Source organism: Dioscorea cayenensis, chromosome 4 (assembly GCF_009730915.1).
Source record: "Dioscorea cayenensis subsp. rotundata cultivar TDr96_F1 chromosome 4, TDr96_F1_v2_PseudoChromosome.rev07_lg8_w22 25.fasta, whole genome shotgun sequence".
NCBI classification, from domain to species: Eukaryota; Viridiplantae; Streptophyta; class Magnoliopsida; order Dioscoreales; family Dioscoreaceae; genus Dioscorea; species Dioscorea cayenensis.
Window position 1 is genome coordinate 9,584,359 of NC_052474.1, and position 8,217 is coordinate 9,592,575.

Consider the following 8,217-nt stretch of genomic DNA (forward strand, 5'->3'; position numbering starts at 1 on the left):
GCCATCCTAGAGGAGGTCAACACCTTTTTGGTCATGAACCTTTCATGCATGGCTTGTTCTTGGAACATTTCCTTAAGATGCACCATAATATCATAAGCCGCCATATCCATGAACTACTTTTGCAATTCTGGACTCATGGTGGCTAGCATGAGGCAGGTAACATATCATTAGAGTCATTCTTTGACTTGTCAAACGCCTCTTAGACAGTAGCCATAACGTTCCTTACCGGTGCTTCAGGCAACAGCTTCTCAATGGATTACAATTTCCGTTCTTACCTAAGAACAATTCTCAGGTTTCGAGGCCAATCAAGGAAATTAGTTCCATTGAGCTTGTCTTCCTCAAGGATAGATCGTAACAAAAAATTTTGTGGATTTGCATTATTGGTTGTCATTATGATCTGCACATAATTAAAAGCAAGATTCAGTTATGAGTTCTTTAAAAAAATTTCTCACAATTACGAATTAATATCCCAATGCAAATAATTTGTTGTAGTGATTTATTGAGGGCCAAGATCCATATTTCACTTCATGTTGGTCAAGTTGAGCTTGTACACCCAAGACTAGGTTATTTATGTAGGAACTCTTTCCAATCACATCACATGTGATTCTTGGATATAATGGGGTTAACATTTAGTGTTAAAGCATATCCCAATCTTTTCAATGCCTATGGCTAGGACCGTCCCACTACCCATGTTAAGTCAAACCTTTACTCAAGTGTTGACCATAACCATTATCCCAACACTTGCCTCACAAAGATAATCTAACGAGCTCAGCTTTGGCATGACCCATGTTTCAATGATTGATGCCTTGACAAGTTTCGTGTGAGGGAAGGCATTTTCATGACTTACAATTGTTGGGAATAATTACGGCTTACATGGCAATAGAAGAATTCCATTCATCCAAAACATATGTAAGAAATAAATAAAAAAAAGAAATAAATGTGACATTCATGGGCCAAAAAATCCTAAGCATAGAGACTATCTTTGGCAGGTTCCTCTTCTGGTTGTGCCACGACCAGTTCCCCCACCAACCTTTGGGCCTCCGTCTTCATCAAGTCGTCTTGTCTTTAATTTTAATACAATATAAAATAAAAAACAAAAAGTAATGATGACACACAGGACATACACAAAAATATAACGACTCGTAGGTTGTATAAAAATAAAACGACACAGAGGCCATTTAAACAGCTAAGGCCTATGAACGCACCAACCAACATTCATCACACGCATATTAAATAAACCAAGCAAGAAAGACATGGAGTTCGAATTTTAATTAGCTTCTAATTTAAGCCATACGGGAATTGTGTGTTTAGGTTTTTAAGAACTAACCCAGTGATGGGCTTGGGTGTTAACCCAAACAATCAAACCCTTTGATCTATTTCATTAAATGAAATGTTCTTAAAAACCCTAAAACTCACTTTTAGTTGATTTGTGCTATCAATCAAACTAATCAATTCTTTACATAGAATTTTAATGTTTAAGACATAACAATTATACCAAAAACAATAAAACAATCATACCAAAAGAGCACATATATATATGGCACATACCAAAATAAGCCTAACAAAACAATTTTAAAAACTTATAAATGGATGTATGGCCTAAAATATATCTACCAATAACAGATTTTAAAAACCTAATCAAATCAAGATTTGGAAATAGAAAATAAAGTCGTTCTAAAAATAAGCATGCTCAATTATTTCCTAATCATATTAGGAAATATTAACTAGTTAATCAGATTAACAAAATTAACGGAATACAGAACTATTATCCTATTCTATTAGCATGCAATGTCAATCAAAATAACATTATGAATAGATCTAACATCTAATACTATAGGCATGCTAAAGCTGGCTCTCGTACAACTGTTGGGATCTTATCACTCTAACAAGGGAATTATCATGCGAAAAATACATGCCAAAATGCAGCAGATAACAAAATTTCTAATGTGAAGTAAACATGATAAAACCCTAGCGCATGCCAGAACTAGGATTAAATTCTAAATAAATAGATAATTGAAAGTTATACCTTTCTTTTGATGATAATTCTCAATGCACCCTTGTTTCCCCGAAATCAAAAAGGACTGCAAATCGCGACTGCCCTCTACTATCACGTATACATGAATGCTTCTAGGAATCAAGGAGGTATGCTAGTACCTCAAGAAACAACACTTGTTTCTTGGTTCGAATAGTAAGCACCAGAGATTCAAGAGAAAAGGGGTTGTAGGCGCAATGGCGGCAGGTTCCAGTGGCGGGATCCAATGGCGGCGGCCAAGAGAGAAGAGTGGGTGGCGGCTAGGGTTTCTTAAGAGACAATCTCTCAATCACTCTATCTTATTTTTCTCTCTTCTTTTCTAGTTCTCATATTAGGGTTAGACCATCTATTTTTATTGGAAACTCAAAACCCTAATTTATGAAAAAAATCCTTCACTCCTAATCAAATTAGGAATCTCTTCTTTACTTGATTAATTAAACCAATTTAATTAACCAAATCGATTAGATTGGATCTACACTTAATAAGACCCAACCTGAATAAGCTATTTACTACACCTAATTTAAGTTTTTACCAAAAAACCTAATAGGTGGTCCAATAAGTAACAAATATTGAACCTTGATCCCAGCATTCTTAGTGTACAATCCTGTAGGTCCATATAACATTAGCAATGAGCTTAAACAATTTTAACGCTCATAAATCATAATTGTTCTCTAGCAAGATAATATGATTACCCAATATTAAATGAAGGCCAATTTCAAGAATTAATAGAACCTATCGCAACCTCATACAATCCTTTGCCACTGAATATCTTAATTAGCATAAGGCATGGAGTGAGTCACAAATATTTTAATGCTAATTAATTTCTTGATCATTTAGTGAACTGACTAGGTCAAGTAAATGATAACTCTTATCATTTCCCTTGGGTATGGCCATGCACTACTCAGTCTCACTAATCAAGTAGCCGGTGATATTCACTCACTCTACAGAGAGGGACATTCCCTTCACTTCACTCATGTCTCTCAGCATGGACCGTGACATACCCTTACTTACCACTCAGTTATGAATGACGTTAGGCATATGTTAAAGCATGTAAGGATTCATCCGAGATCCATAGTGATTTCAGGTCGAAGGATTCAAGTACATGAATTGCTTGAGAAAAACACTTATGACTTTACAACCATGTAGTGTTCTCAAGATCGGATCGATCCAGGTACACTGGTCCCTAACATCTATCTTTGTTTTTGATTGATATCCCATATCCTATGACCCGTAAAACAAGGCCATCTCATGAAAGACATACTAGTCTTAATTTATTTTCATTCCCATGAAAATAATAAACTAGGGACATTTAGAATATTGTTCTAGTATATGCTTTAAGGTTTTACTATCAAAATCACACATTTGATAACTTGAGTAGAACCATTATTCAAGGATATTTTATCTTATTAACTATGCACAAAAATAATAATAGATAAAACGATCCCTCATAATATTTATCAAAATAATAAGAGTTCATACAATATATTAGGGCTAGGGCTTCAACTAACAGATTAGATGATGGGAAACCTCATAACCTACTACAAGAATGTGTGCGCATCTATCTGACCTTAAGAGAAGAGTATTGGAGCCTTGTTTATGAAAACACTATAGCAAAGTATTGTAGAAAATCACTTTAGCATTTGGGGTGTTCTTCACCAACTTTTATAGATTCTTTTTTTGTCATAGCATTAACGAAGCCATCGGCAACCTAGCTTCAAGGAGAAATCCTTCAAGATATTGGACGACCCATCAAGGCCATCATCACGAATTCAAGGGGGTTTTATTCCTGGTTTTCATTGATTTACATTGCATTATTTTTTTTGTAATTTGGCCCATGGAGGGCTAAACCCTAGTTGCTATTTTGGCATGTGAACCATAGGATTATATTATTGTATTGATTTATTTTGTGTTTTCTATTAAATCCAAGTTTAATTGAGTTCCAATCTTTTTTTCTTATTGCTTGCTTACCTTATTGTTCTTATGGTTGATTGGTATGCTTGATTTGTTTATCTTGGTGAGAGAGAGGTCTCCATTAGGGACAGAACCTCATGATTGAAGAGGGTTGGGAGGATGAGTCATGAGATAATGGAGTGTCCCCTTTCACTTCCAATTACTATATTCTATCTCCATATTCTCTAGGCTTTATGCAACCATATTTGATGTGAGGTGTGGATTGAGAAATTTCTCCACCGGGACCTAGTATGGAGTTAGAAATATTCCACCTAAAAGTAGGGTTAAGTCTATCATTAGAAATGGGATGTACTATTAGGAATTCCTAGATCCTATTACTGTTATATGTGGTGTGGGATGTTGAGATTGAGTGATTTCTCCACCTGGACATCATAGGGGACTAGTATCGGTGATCTCGAGGCAAGGACCGATTATTCTTAGATTTCTTCGATTTGATTAACTCAGTTTAGAAACACTTTGTAAATCTTGTGATTAATGTTAAATCCTAGGGGGGTATTGCCCGGGTACCTCATTTTGATTGATTGATACTTCCTTTATTTTACTATTCTGTTTTACTTATGACATTTATACTTCTCATGATTAAGTTCATTTCATCATATTCTTCATTCTGACTAGATAACTTAGAAGTTGTTATTACTAATACTTCTGTTCCCTATGGATTCGACTACTTACCCTGTTGGGTACTTTATTACTTTGACATCCTTGCACTTGCGGTACATGCACGTAAGAGGTGTGTTAATACAAAATTGCTTTGGAGCACACGTAATAACCTTGAAATGTACCTGATAGTCATTAGAAGCAAGTCAGTATACTAATGCACTTGGGGATTATCCTAAGGCATTACTTCTATTCATTTGCACATCCTTTCAGTCTTCATCCTTTCTTTCATCCTTCTCGATTATATCAATTTAGTTAATTCACAACTAATCCATTACTGACCAACTAGAGATTAGAGGAGAGATTGGTATTAGGAGTTCCAGTCCCAATTGCTTGACAATGTTACCCCTCACGGGGTACCACTTTTTTACTTGTTACGATACCTGCACTTGTGGAGAGTATACATCACATACCCTTTCCTCAAATGCCTTGGAAAACCCCTCACACAGGCATGTGGAACATCCATACATGCATGTACCATATTCACATTGCCAAGTGCTACTCCTTGTGCCTTTCTGGTGATTTCTATAGTACCATGCTGCTATGCTACTTCTACACAGAAGACATAAAGACACCAACATGAGCGTGTGCCACTTTCACATGACCATGTGTCGCTGATAAGTGCTTATGCGATAGGAATGCGAAGCATTCTTTCCTTATGTTGAGCATTAATTTTCTCGGGTTTTAATGCTAATATGGATGTATTTATGTTATTTTTATGCAGGTAGGGTTGTGAGGCTGATTATGAGAGAAAGAAGCCAATGTGGGTCGTAATGCACTAATTTGGAGGAAATCTTGCTAAGGTTCAAACGCGAAGACATAGGTCGGGTTCTAGATGCAGGAATGTGTGCCAATCTCCTCGTACTCGAGTTAACACAACTATTTGGAGTGGCACAAAGGCAGTCACATTCAAGCATTCCGACTTGTGCATATAGAACAAGATCTCTACCAACATGTCCGTTATTAAAGAAGCAAGGCGATCCACGACGTAAATGTGTGCCCGCTTGTGTTACCTCGATGAAAGTTTGGATTCAGGAGTATTTCAGGCCGGTACTATAGCAGGGTATTGTAGAAAACACTGTAGTAAAAATACTACAGCAATACTATTTACAGCCGGCCGAGAAAATAGCAAAACAAAGAATCCACACCGGCGTGTGGAAATTCCACACACCCGTATGAAAAATCCACAGGGGCGTCCACACGGGCGTGTGAATTCTCGATTCCAGCCCTTTAAAAGCCGATTTCAACCCCGATTTCATCAATCTTTCCTCCATCTTTTCTCCAACTTGAGAGAGTGCGATGGCTAGGGTTTTGAGAGGTATTGGCTAGGTCTTTAGAGAGGTTCTATGGCTCCGACATCACGCGCCGTTTGGAAGAAGGTTAGTGGAAGAGCTTTCGTCGGCACCGATCCGGCGAGGTGTATCCTAAGCCTGACAAAGGGACCCTTGCGACGAATAGAGGACTCTCTATAAGACCATCGCCACAACTAACAAGGGGGTTTTCTATGGATGCTTTGTTTCTACATTCGATTTCATTGATTGTATCTAGCTCCATGTAGAGATAAACCCCTAGTGGGTACTTGGGTATTTGTGAACCCTAGGATGTATTCGTTTCATTGAATCTCTTTATTATGCTTTCAATTAATTGATGTTTATTGTGAGTTCCAATCTTGGAGAGTTGATTGTATGAATACTCCCCTAGAGTGACACTAGGGTTGAGAGTTCTTGTTGGTAACTCTTGTGAGTGAGTGACACACCATGAGAGTTAGACAAAGCTAGATTGGAGAGGGTTGAGAGGGTGAGTCAAGAGGTAGCGGAACGTCTTCTTCCCCTCCGGTGTGATCTATCCTATCTCCGGGTTCCAATAGTTCTTTGCTGTCATAGTAGAGCGAATGAGCTAAGGGATGACCTTCTGCTGGGGCTTAGTTGCGAGTGCAACGGAGTGAAGCGTTAAATTGATTTTAGCACCTAGGGCTTAATTGTGGCTAGGGATCTTCCACCTGGACCAAAGGGTTAGGTTTATACATAGGAATAGGGTTTATCACTTGGAATCCATAGAGCTCATTATATTTCTATGCAAGTGCGAGGTTGAGAGGTTATTCAATCTCTCCTTCGGGACATGTATAGAGTTAGGCATGGTTGACCTTAGATTTGTGATCATGTAATTGAGGATTTCCACGACTCATTGTTCCATCAATTAGGAAGTATAATAGAGGGTTCTTGCACTTGAAACGATTGTCCTAGGCAGATCTATATCCGGGTACCCCATCTTTATCGATTTCCTTACCTTTTCCTTTACTAGTGCCCTCTATCTTGTTGTTTTTATTTTCGTTATTTCATATTTTGTCACACTTATCACTATTTATCTTCCATATTAGTTAAGAAATAACTTAAGTGTCTTTATTACCTACTCTCTATGGATATGATACCCACTCATCTGGGATTATTACTTCAACACCCGTGCACTTGCGGTTTACACGCATATACGGATGTGTCAAGTTTTTGGCGCCGTTGCCGGGGAGTAGGCGTTTAGAGATACTTTGCACTTTGTTTTCTTAGTTATTCATTTATTCATTCTATTTCATATTTTCTTATTCAATCATCGTTCTGATTTCTTTTTCTTTCTTTTTGGGTGCTATTCCAGGTTATGACCTGAGCCAACCCCTCCATATTGATTGATGGAGATCCCGAGCTCGAACGTACACTTAGGAGAAAAGGGAAAAAAACTTTGCAAAAACAGTCTAATCTAGCTGATTTGGAAGTAGAAGAATCTGAAAACATGGCAGAACAGAATGAGCAGCAGCGGACATTATCTAATTATGTCAGTCCTTCAGTATTGTTGACACAATCAAGCATTGTGCGTCCCTCGATTACAACTCAGAACTTTGAGCTGAACCCGGCATTCATCCACATGTTACAGTAATCCGCACAGTTCAATAGTTTGGCCGATGAGGATCCAAACAGTCATATAGAGAACTTTCTCAAGGTGGTGATATGCTGAAGATAAACGGGGTGACGGATGATGCCATCAAGTTGAGAGCCTTCCCATTTTCCTTGGAAGGGAGAGCGAAGCAATGGCTACACTCATTACCTAGAGCATTGATTACTATATGGGAGGAGATGGTAGAAGCTTTTCTTGCCCGATATTTCCCTCCAGGAAAATCCGCAAAGCTTAGGAATGAGATCTCGTCCTTTGTACAGTCAGAATTGGAGTCTCTATTTGAGACTTGTGAAAGGTTCAAGGAACTCCTGAGAAAGTGCCCGCAACACGGATTCCCGGAGTGGATGATTGTTCAAACCTTTTACAACGGTCTGAATCTGAGTACAAGATAACTCTTGGATGTGGCAGTAAGAGGTACCTCAGGTAGCAAGACCCCCGGTGAGGCTCATCGATTAATTGAAGAAATAGGGTTAAACAGCTACCAATGAAATGCCTGAGAGAAGAAAAAGGTGCCCGGCCTCTATGAGATAGATGCAGTAACCTCATTGGCGGCTCAAGTGGAATCATTGAGTAAGAAGTTAGATCTCCTAACTTCGAATAGAGTGGCAGCCATGACT

The 8,217-nt window shown here is 38.2% G+C and overlaps 1 non-coding gene across 1 annotated transcript; it reads right to left on the reverse strand.

Annotated features, from left to right (window-relative positions):
• Window positions 1-7,827: 7,827 nt before the first annotated feature.
• LOC120259601 lies at window positions 7,828-7,934 on the reverse strand. Its single transcript, XR_005536159.1, has one exon. It is a non-coding gene; the product is annotated as a small nucleolar RNA R71 (small nucleolar RNA).
• Between the last annotated feature and the right edge of the window lie 283 nt (window positions 7,935-8,217).